Source organism: Triturus cristatus, chromosome 11 (genome assembly GCF_964204655.1).
Source record: "Triturus cristatus chromosome 11, aTriCri1.1, whole genome shotgun sequence".
NCBI classification, from domain to species: Eukaryota; Metazoa; Chordata; class Amphibia; order Caudata; family Salamandridae; genus Triturus; species Triturus cristatus.
The window spans coordinates 335,598,282-335,610,328 of record NC_140594.1 but is presented as its reverse complement, the minus strand read 5'-3'; positions in this window follow the sequence as shown (position 1 = coordinate 335,610,328).

The following is a 12,047-nucleotide window of genomic DNA, read 5'->3' as shown; positions in this document are numbered from 1 at the left end:
GCTGGACACTCTCTTTTTTAGGCTCGAAGTGGGCACATTTCTGAGGCAGGGCGCGGCCACATTCTGAAGAAATTACTTTTCAGTCAGACATTCTTTGGGTTTGTGCTTTATTGGCTGAAAATAAATCACCCCGGAACTGCTTTTTTGTAAAGTCACTCATTGGTGTGTGAGAAAGCTCAGTGGGTAAACGCATCTGCTGCAGATATTTGCGTGCAAACTGACGATCATAGGTTAATGTACTCTACTCTGCCTTTCATCCTTCTAAGTTAGATGAAATTTATCCTTCTAAATTGGATGAAATTCATCCTTCCAAGTCGGATGAAATAAGGTCCGCATTGAGGTGGTGTACGGTAGTTCTGTTATGTGTACATTTCTGGTTTGCTGCTCAGCCTCAATGTGCCTCTTGTTCCAAACCTTGTAAAACAGTAATCATTTTGGAGGGAGGATGAGTTTCCGAGTGTGTGACCACCAAACCGTTGCCGTTTTCAAAGTTTCGGAAGATGGGTGGCAACTTATCTGTTTTTTAGCCCGTGCTCTTTTTTTTATGGACTGAATACTTTAACATTAACAAAAGGAAAACTCCAAGGTCGCCAAATATAGAACTCAGTTACTTCGCATACGCCACTTTGGAAAAGACGAGTTTAGGGGGAAGTGTATGCCCTGACAGTTGTGTAGCGCTCAAATCCTGTAAAAAACAAGGCGCTACGAGAAAGCGACAAATATGAAATAGGTGCTGATTGGCACAAGCATCGATGAGTCTGCAGTGATGTGTTCCAGTGCACACGTCAAACCTGCCTCATCCAGCGAACGCCTGTGGAAATGAGCAAGCAGGTGTGTATACTGCACGTTGAGGACCGACCTGCTTCGAAGCGTTTGTGCTTTTTCCTGTAAAGCCTGGACTCCCGAAATAAGACAAAGGCAGAATTTCCAGCATTGAAATTGGAATGGTTTCCTGGCAGGCCTTTGAATGTGAAAAGGCAATAAGGCTGGGGGAGAAGGCACAGACAAGGGGAGGGAGGGCGTGGAGATGGGAGGTAAAGAAGGCACTGACAATGGGAGGGAGGGCGGGGGGAGGTAAAGAAGGCACGGATATTAAAGAAGGCACGGACAATGGGAGAGAGGGGGTTAAAGAAGGCAGGGAAAACGGGGTAGGGTGGGTTAGCAAAGAAAGCATCAAAGCACGTCGTGCGTGCAGTAAGGGAAAATGGATAAAGGAAAAAAGTGCTTAAAGACTAAATAACACGTGCTATGTAACAACCGAAGTAAAGGGGCCCGTCGCCATGGGAGGTGACAAATGAAGAGAAGGCGGTACTAAGGAGGGACTAACAAGGCGGTTTATGAATCAGAAGCCAGCATTTAGGACTGACAATAACACAAGCCAATGGCAAATATGGGCGGGGCTTATATACTACTCCACCACAACAAGTCTCGCAGAGCAGCGAAAGCGTGCTGGCTCTAGGCTCGACCTAAAATGAAGGGAGAGGTTCAGGAATTTATATGGGATTGGAGAAGAATACATGGTATTCAAAGCAAGTATGCACTCTGACACCATAGTACATTACAATGGATAATTTATGTGACTGTGTCAAAGTGTATACAGATGGACACAGTCATATTAATTATCCATTGTAATGTACTAGGGTGTTAGATTGCATACGTGCTTGGAATATTGTGTACTCTTCTGAGACCTTGGCACAGTCCTATTAATTATCCAGTGTAATGTGCTGTGGTGTCAGATTGCATACTTGCTTGGAATCCCGTGTACTCTTCTCTAAGCCCATATAAATGCCTGAGCTCTCCCTTCTTTTTTTAATTGTTATAGTGTATGTGTTCCCACCTGATGGCTGTTTGTCTTTACTTTAACTTAAACACATTAAAGATTCTTTGCCGGAAGGACAAACATATAAAGATCGCATTGTATTTCTATATCAATCCCCACTTCCATTTTTGAGGGACCGCTGTTTGTATAAAAGACTAAGGAATGTGTGGCACACACAGACCAGCTGTTCACAAATCAACCTTTTCTTGTACCGGAGCACAGAAAACAAAATTATGGAACAGTATCCTTGGAAAAGTGAACTCTCTGGTGTCACCCAGAGGGCCATACCAGAAATAGGGAAACACTGGAATAACCTAAGATCCTGTACAAAGGGGAAGGTGTTCAGCAGGATGTCTGCAGCTCATGACACAGGTGGTGGTGGTGGTGCCTCAGTCTATAGCTCTCCTCCCACTCCAATGGAATTACTTATTGAGGGAACACCTGAACGTGAAAATGTGGTAGGAGTGTCAGACATTGACACCTTCATTCCTGGGTGCCCCAGCCAAGGTAAAACAAAATCCTGTATAAACTAGCTTGTTAGTCTTCAACTACAACATCTGAGCTACAAAACTCCATTTAGACGTTTGCTGTAAATTGGCAATGCATTATGAGAGTTGTAGTACAACTAAGTTGTATGGTGTGCCGTATTTCAATGTATAAACTACACATATTGACAGATAATCTTCATGTCAAAAACACATGCCTCACATTTCCACTGATCACACCTAGGATGTGTCTGAAAGTATTTAGTATGAAGAAGCAACGGATGCACAAGTGGAAATTGAGAACAGCACAATTGCTACTCCTATGCCAATAACTCAAACTCTGACTACTAGGGGAGCAAACGTGGCACCACTACTAGACTTTGAGAAAGGTGATGAGGAGCAAACAAAAGGCAGGAACACAAATTCTTCCGTGTGCAGGACACATGGATAACATAGAATCCAACACAATGATGGTGCCTCTGATGACTTGTCAGACAGTTCTCAATTGTTTGTTGGTCTTGACAAATCAATCGTCACAGTACAGTGTCTGAATAGGAATCTGCAAAGCATGTCACAATCAATGCTGCAATAGCAGAAAGGTCAAGAGCATTGGACACGTGCAATGGAGAAGCAAAAACATAGGCAAAGCCGCAGGCCCAAACAGCAAATGGCAGGCTATCATGCAATTACGAAATCAATAAATTGATTGGCAGTAGCCATCACTACTCTTGCAAGAAGTGAACACTCAAAATGATATGGGGCACTGCTGCCAAGATGTAGCACACGGGCTGGTCCAAGTGACCACAGCTCTGAAGAACATTCAGACACATAACCTGGCTGTCCCCAACAGATAACTATCACCTCAAAGCAACGATGGCTCTAACCTCGGAGGCATATCTGTACCAGATGAATACTTTACAAGGTGAACATGCCAACACACATCTAGCACAGATATATCCACAACTCCACATCCAATTACAGAGGTCATAAAAAGTAACTTTTGCATGCACTCAGATGTATAATACCAGATTGTTATTTTTGCGCTCTCCAAATTTGTTGCTTTGCTTAAACAATAATATCATATAAGGATATAGTTGAATATTTACAAATACAATAGACTGTTACAAACTGAATGAAAGGTTATCTTTCTTTAATGGAAAAACATTACCATCATGTGTGTTGGCTATTTCTTAAATGTGGTCACATTTTTACCAGCTGCGGCTCCTGCAGGTAAGCGCAGTGGGTGGAGTGGGGCGGAGGGGAAGTCAACAGGCGACAGAATAGAAATTATTTATTTATTTTATTTTCCCTATTCTGTCGTTCGTCGGCTCCCTGTCTGCGCCCCACCCTGCCCCACTGAGCTTACTTGCAGGAGCCATGGTTGCAGGAGCAGTTGCCGATTATTACCTTAAAAATTGTTATTTCAGATTTCTGTGCATCTGCTACATGTGTCCCGTCCTACTGAATTTTTAGTAGTGCTAGTTCATCATCGGAGTTGGATTATGGCTCAATGTTGACATCATGAAGTCCCTTCCTCATGGCTATGTTGTGAAGAATAGCACACGGGGCAATGATTTTGCAACAGATCTTTGAGCTGTACAGTAGTGCTCCATGCAAAAACAACAGTTGATGGACAGAATGCAGAACAGTGTCATAAATTCACCCCAGTACAGAGACATGGGCCTAAATCCATTGTTTTTTTGTTATCCATGCCGTTCCAGTTTGAACCCAGCCATATGCAAATCAGTCTTGACCCTGTGCCTCATGGGAACAGTCTAGCCCGAACTGCCAAGCCAGGTCCTCCCTGGACTGGAAACAAGCATCCTAGGACCGGTTTCACCCCTCTTCAGCCATGATAGCTTGATTCCAGTGGCATGGAGAGCAGGGGACCCACGTCTGGACATACCCTTCCCACTTGGGGTGACAAATGCAAAAACAACAGTTGATGGACAGAATGCAGAACAATGTAATACATTCACCCCAATACAGAGATCTGGGCCTAAATCCATCGCCTTTTTGCTCACCATGCTGTTCCAGTTTGAACCCAGCCATTTGCAAATTAGTCTTGGCCCTGTGCCTCATGGGAACAGTCCAGCCGGAACTGCCAAGCCAGGTCCTCCCTGGACTGGAAACAAGCATCCTAGGACCAGTTTCGGGGTTTCACCCCTCTTCAGCCAGGATAGCTTGATTCCAGTGGCATGGAGAGCACGGGACCCACGTCTGGGCATACCCGTCCCACTCGGCTTGACAAATGCCAAAACAGCAGTTGATGGACAGGATGCAGAACAATGTCATACATTCACCCCAGGACAGAGATCTGGGCCTAAATCCATCATTATTTTGCTCACCATGCCATTCCAGTTTGAACCCAGCCATATGCAAATCAGTCTTGATCCTGTGCCTCATGGGAACAGTCCAGCCCGAACTGCCTAGCCAGGTCCTCCCTGGACTGTAAACAAGCATCCTAGGACCCACGTCTGGGTCCCGTGCTCTCCATTCCACTGGAATCAAGCTATCCTAGCTAAAGAGGCGTGAAACTCTGAAACCGGTCCTAGGATGCTTGTTTCCAGTCCAGGGAGGACCTGGCTTGGCAGTTCGGGCTGGACTGTTCCCATGAGGCACAGGGCCAAGACTGATTTGCATATGGCTGGGTTCAAACTGGAACGGCATGGTGAGCAAAAAAACGATGGATTTAGGCCCAGATCTCTGTACTAGGGTGAATGTATGACATTGTTCTGCATTCTGTCCATCAACTGTTGTTTTTGCATTTGTCACCCCGAGTGGGAAGGGTATGCCCAGACGTGGGTCCCGTGCTCTCCATGCCACTGGAATCAAGCTATCCTGGCTGAAGAGGGGTGAATCCCCGACACCAGTCCTAGGATGCTTGTTTCCAGTTCAGGGAGGACCTGGCTTGGCAGTTCGGGCTGGGCTGTTCCCATGAGGCACAGGGTCAAGACTGATTTGCATATGGCTGGGTTCAAACTGAAACGGCATGGTGAGCAAAAAAACGATGGATTTAGGCCCAGATCTCTGTACTGAGATGAATGTATGACATTGTTCTGCATTCTGTCCATCAACTATTGGTTTTGCATTTGTACAGTAGTGCTCCAGCAGTCTTATGTAGGCATCCGAAAAGAGACATCAGTATTCCAAATGTCCTCTCAATTATCGATCGCGTTTTTTTTATGTGTACTGTCTTTCAATTCTGGCTATTTGATTCACGTTTGGTGTCAGTATCCAAGGGCACAAGACATATGCACTGTCTCCTTAAATAGTATTAGAAGGAGAAACAATTAGAATATTTAACAAACATGCTATTGAACCCTGTAGGAATTGAGTTTGTAATCCTCTTATCAAGTAAAAAATAATTGCCAAATATTGCCAAATTCACCAAGACAGATGGTTATTAATTAAATCTAAAAGGTGTAAACAACACAATACCTGTACATGTGGTGGAACTGCATTTCTTCTGACTGTGGTGGTTTGTAGCTGAGGATGTAAATCAGCAATTAAATCCAAAATTACATCAATACCCAGTATACACTTCTCAAACATCACCACCTCAGTCTGTTGACCCTCACCTTGAAAATCCTCTCTTTTCCCCCCATTCTCTGCCTACCAGCCAAAATCCTCATCCTCCTTGCTAGGACATACATAGCAGCTATTCTGAAATAGCCATTTTTTGTGAATTTTTATAGTTTGCACCTGGTTACCACCTGATACACATTGATGGTGTTTGCCATTTCTAAATGGCCATTTTGGGCCATATGTATCAAAGTGCTTTGCATTCGCAAACAATACAAATTGCTAAATTTGCCTGCTTGCGAATGCAAAATGGCCTATCTGAAATGTATGAAAGGCTATGGCATTTGCAATTTAGGCAATTGCAAATTTTAGTGATTATCTAAATTGCGAATCCAAATAGGGAATCGCAATTTGCAAATCCCAAATGCACATGTAAGAAGCCTTTCCTAAATGCGAAGTGTGCATTTAGGAAATGCTATTACCATCAACTTCAAGTTGATGGTAACCATGTGCAAACTTTGAAAAATGCACAAAATGGCATTTTTCAAATTGCCATGTAGTGCACACATGCCCCAAGGGCATGTGTGTGCCTTACATGTGCACCTTTTATTTTAGGGGCTTCAGGGGGGCCTTAGCGTCCCAGGCATCCTTGCCTTTGCATTACCTAATTGCGATTAACAATCAGATAATAGCAATTTAGGTAATGCAAGACCATTCGCACCTATGGTCCTTGAGGCCCATAGGAACAAATGGAGTCGCAATTACAATTAGTGTTTCCCTAATTGCGTTTGCGAGTTTTTAAAAATTGCAATTAGGGAATCATTATTTCCTGTCTATTTTGTTACATTGCATTTGGCGATTACCAACTTTCCAAAAAATATCAATTTGGTAATCGTGAAATTTTATTTTCATACATGTCGCCCTATGTGAGTAATCACAATCAGGAAAGCGTTTGTACATAGTGTTAGCAATTTGCTTCTTTTAATTTAAAAATGCAAGAAATTTGATTTCTACATGATGGAAATCGTATATTGCACCACCAAAAATGCCCTTCATACATACGAACACACCAATTTGCATTTTGAATTGGCTGAAACAGCTATTCACAGCATTGGGAAAAGCAAAATGGCTTTGTACATATGGCCCTATATCCATAAAATGTATCAGACTTCCATGAGGCCATCATTCCTTTTTTGGCATCTATATTTGACAATGATCAAAATGATGACATCTCTAGTGCTTCTCTCTGTATTATATGCCATTATCTTCTTCCTGCCCACATTAACACTCTATCACACACTTTGAGTGCGATGGTGATTAAAAATGGGATGTGATGTGGTGTGTCTGCATCACACCTGCAGGAGAAGCCGAGTGTAAATTTGTTATTGACTCTTGACACTAAGAGGCCTCTGAAGGATTGCCCCCTGCCTCTCAGGGTCCTGTGTTATGCCCATATTAAGTTCTTGACACTGGGCCAGGTTGGTAGGCACTGATAAACACATATTTTGATGGATAATTCCAACATATGAAGTTTAACAGCATATACACTCTGAAACAAAAAATGAAGCTCATATAGACTTTGGGGGTGGCTAGTCAGAAACAGAGGCCATGGCCACCACTATCCTATTAGAAGACGATTTTAGGAGATATGCTTCTCCATGGCTGGGATCTTTTAGCCTACTATACATCTGCAAGTGCAGGAGTTATACAACAAGTTGGTTATTATGGCCCCAATCAGGATGATGTCTCCCCTTTGGGAGAGTTATTAGCTGAGTTAGTGGATTCTTTAGATCCTATTATTATGGGGGGAGATTTCAACGCTATTTTAGATTATAAGCTAGATAGGACCTCCTGTAGCAGAGCTCGTGTTAATCTAAAAATGTCAACCCTTATTAAACAAATAATGTTCCATCTAGGACTGTGTGATATTTGGAGGCAGAGGGCGGGACAAAGAAAGGGTTATACATTTTATAACCAAAAGTACAGACATCAGTCTAGGATAGACTACTTTCTTATTGATAATAATCTGTCTAAATTGATTAATAAGGTTGAACATGTGGGTGCTCATTTGTCCGACCACTCGGCTGTGATTTTACATTTAGAATTACATGAGAAAGCCTCTCAATCCAGGTGGACTCTGGACCGTACTATTTTACAGGACGAAGATATAATAGTAGCACTCTCCAGAGAAACGGAAGAATTTTTTCAATTTAACTAGGGGTCTGCCGCGCACGGAATAATTTGGGACGCTTATAAAGCCTTTCTTAGAGGCAGATTAGGTACAATAGCGGCTGGAAGAAGGCGTTGTTATCATGCTGAGGTAGCAGCATTAGAGGAACAGTTTCGCTCTCTAGAGAAAGATTTGACTGATCCCAGGACAGATGAGGAAGCTTGGGGGACGATATCACAGAAAGTGCAGACAGTTAAATGTGAAATAGCGACAATTCTACATGATAGGGTGAGGAGCAAGTGGGAGGCAAGTAAGCTGGCTCATTTTGAATACAGCGAAGGCTGCAGCAAGCTGCTGGCCTGGAAAACTAAAAAAGATCGCGTAAGGAGTAGGATTGATCAGATTAAATCTGATACTACAGACGCCCTCATTTATGATAATAAAGGTATTGAACAGGCTTTTCACAAATATTTCAGCAAGGTATATCAAGAGGATGTAAAACCTACTCGAGAGGAGGCTGGGGGCTGGCTGGGTCAGAGCTCGAGAGTGATCCTTACAGAGGAAAAGAATAGGATTTTAAATCAGGAAATTAAGGAAGGGGAGATTGAACTGGTATTAAAACAAGGAAAGAAAGGGAAAGCTCCAGGCCCAGATGGCCTCCCCCTTGAAGTGTATAAAGTTTTGGCAAACACATTAATACCCATTCTCTTGGGTCTTTTTAATGATTTTTTTGTCAATGGGGCAGTTATGCTGCCTTCTTGGAACGAGGCAAATATCTCTCTGATTTTGAAGCCCGGCAAATGTTCAAATAGCTGCGATTCCTGTCGGCCGATATCTTTATTAAATTGCGATTATAAGATCTTTGCCAAGATATTGGGCGATAGGTTGAATGGCTCCATTGCCGAGCTGATTCATCCAGACCAAAAGGGCTTTGTACGAGGAAGGTTTTTAAAGGAATTGACCTTTTCTTTGATAGGTTCAATAGACCTGGCATCTACCTATGGTTTACCACTCGCGGTTATAGCTTTAGATGCTACTAAAGCTTTCGACCGAGTTAACTGGGTCTTTTTGCAGTCTGTGGCGGAATCAGCGAATCTGGGCAAAAATTTCTGTAGAGTTCTGGAAGCCATATATTGGTCCCCCAAAGCAAGAGTATTGGTTAACGGTTCCCTGACGGACCAAGTTTCAATTAGCAGAGGCACGAGGCAGGGGTGTCCCTTATCTCCACTCCTTTTTAACTTATATATAGAGCTTTTGGCTATGAAAATCAGGAATGACCCCGAGATTATACCTTTTCATTTCTCAGGGTGGAGTAGGAAACTAGGTCTATATGCAGACGATATTCTTATTTATACAATCAACCTCCAAAACACCTTAAGTCGTGTCCTGGAATTAACAGCAGATTTTGGGAAAGTGTCGGGGTACGATATAAATAACAGTAACACTGAAATCATGTCCTGGAATTTAGAATCAGGGGAAGTTGCTATAAAAGAAGCAATGCGATATCTTGGAGTTATAATCCCACATGATATTTCAAAACTAACGAAAATTAATTTGGAAAAAGCAAAATAAGAGATTACTGGGCTTTTAAAAGTGTGGTCACATCTCCAACTTACACTACTTGGCCGAATTAATTTAATAAAAATGATGATAGTCCCCAAGTTGACCTTCTTGTTCGACACTATCCCCCTCCCCTTTGACAATGAGTTGCTTAAAAAACTGCAAGGTCAAATTAGCAGTTTTATATGGGCAAGTAAAGGCCCAAGAATAGCCTGGAAGAAATTAAGAAGGAGGATAGAGAATGGGGGCCTAACATTGCCGGACCTGCTTTTTTATTCCTGGGCTTTCTTACTAAAAAATGGGAGAATGTTATTAAATACACCTACACATTCAGATATAGGGAGATTGTTGGGAGCTATGTCAAGACAAGAGCTAGGAGGCAGCCAAGGGGTTATCTTTAAGTATGCAGACCCTAAATACTTCAAGAAGGTTAGGCTGAAGATCCTTAGAGGCCTGGCTGAGACCTGGTATAGGGTCAGAAGAACTCTAAAGATTCCATATTACAGTTCTAGGGCTCCTATCTGGGACTCACCAGGCTCACCGGTATGGACAAAAGATGCTTTGGCGAGGCCATTGAGAGAGGCAGGCTTAACAAGCTGGAATCTTATTATACTGGATTCGCAACTGATAAGCTGGGAAATGTGCAACCTTTTGTCAAACAAACAAGTTTCCAGATTTAAATATATACAAATACAGAGCTGGTTCCAAGATGTAAGCACGGGGATGGGAAACACCAATGAACTTGAGGACAGACTTTTGGACGAGTCAATTACTAAAAAAGAAGTGGCGATGATTTATTGGCTGCTGGTTGAGATGGAGGATGGTGTTTTTACATTACCCACGGAGCTTTGGGGAGGATGCTTGCAGGAATCTTCGTTGGAGAAAAAGTGGCAAGTATCTATGTCTATGCTTTTTAAAGTTGTGAAACCTGCACACCTAAGGAGAACTCATATCTTCTCCATCCACAGAGCTTATTGGTCGCCACAGAGGCTGTCAAAATTTGGGAGAGGAGGTGTTGTTGCCTGCCCAAAGTGTGGAAGCCTGAAAGGAGATGACGTGCATATGTTTGTGGACTGTCCAGAGATTCAGAGATTCTGGGCTGACGTGAGTAAGGCTCTATCTTTTATGATCGGCTTTGACATCAAGGTAAGCGTTCTGTCGATTATATTTGGCAGTGAAACCGCTCTCGATGGAGCCTCAGGGGATAAGTCAAGGTTGTTTTTTTATTCCATGCTACTAGCACGCAGAGAAATATGTAAGAACTGGGTTTCTGTGTCTCCCCCCAGGTTTTTTGATTGGCTAACTTCAGTTAAATATGTGGCCAGCCTAGATATGAAGGTGTTTAAAAAACATAAATTTTGGGCTCCTGTTTTTGAGTGGTGCGAACAACAAACGAATGTTGTTATCCAATGATTATGCCTATCTGCCAGTACGGCTGGCTTGGGTGTTCTCTCTCTTTCTTCCTGGCTGCCCAATCGGTGCTTCGGCATATGGGGGTGACAGAGGAGTGATAACAAAGGAGTTGTGGAAGGTGGATGGCTTTTCTTCTTAATCCAGGGTGGAAACAATTGTGAAGCAGGCGTCTCCTCCTCCCCCTCCTTCCAGCATAAATGTACAAAAGGGCAAGATATTCTCCATTTTACTGGTGCAAGTGGAATGGTGTTTTCTCTTACTTTAAGAGGCAAATGAGGATCAAAAAAACAAACAAACAATGCAGTCAAAGGCAGCACCGTGAAGCACTGTCAGTCCTGTCCCTAGCCTGCTATTTGGGAAACTGAACTTTGTATTAAAATTGTATAATCAGCACAAAAAATTGAAATGACTTATTTGGTCGTCACCAATAACACACACACTCACACAAACGTGCTTTAAAAATGTAAACCAAAGTGATATTAGGAGCACACAAAACTGCTTTGCTCTGTCTATTTTGGTGTTGATTTAAAAAAGAAATGAAAACTGGAGTCACCAAGCTCTTGCAATCAGATCATTTGACAGGGCACTACATCCTCTGATGACTACTAGCCCTAATAGCAGTTCTCTAAAGATCTAAACAGTGTCTCACACATTTCCCTTTGAGGGCATGCCATTGAGGCAGTGAAAGTGAGTGTCAATATTATTTGGGGTCATATATATTTGGCTTGTTGAAATGTAACTTCCCTTACTTCTGAAAGACTAGACAGAAAGAGTAAGGAAACTGTATTGATCTGACTGCACAGATGGACAGTGGTGATTCATCACATGCAGCCCCTCTGAGAATTGAAAGGAATGTCCTAAAGTAAGTTTTGCAAGATTGCTTTGCTTTGCTTTTTTCCCCTTGAGCGCTGCATTAATTCAAGTCAGTCTCACAATTTAGTCAGGATCTTATATGCCACATTCTTTTATGGTATGGCTGCAGTTTTTTATCTTAAGTGTAAGACATGTAATCTGTTAATGGGCAATCCCTGAAAAATATGAGTTTGAGATAAAAATTAAATTAGTTAAGGTCTAT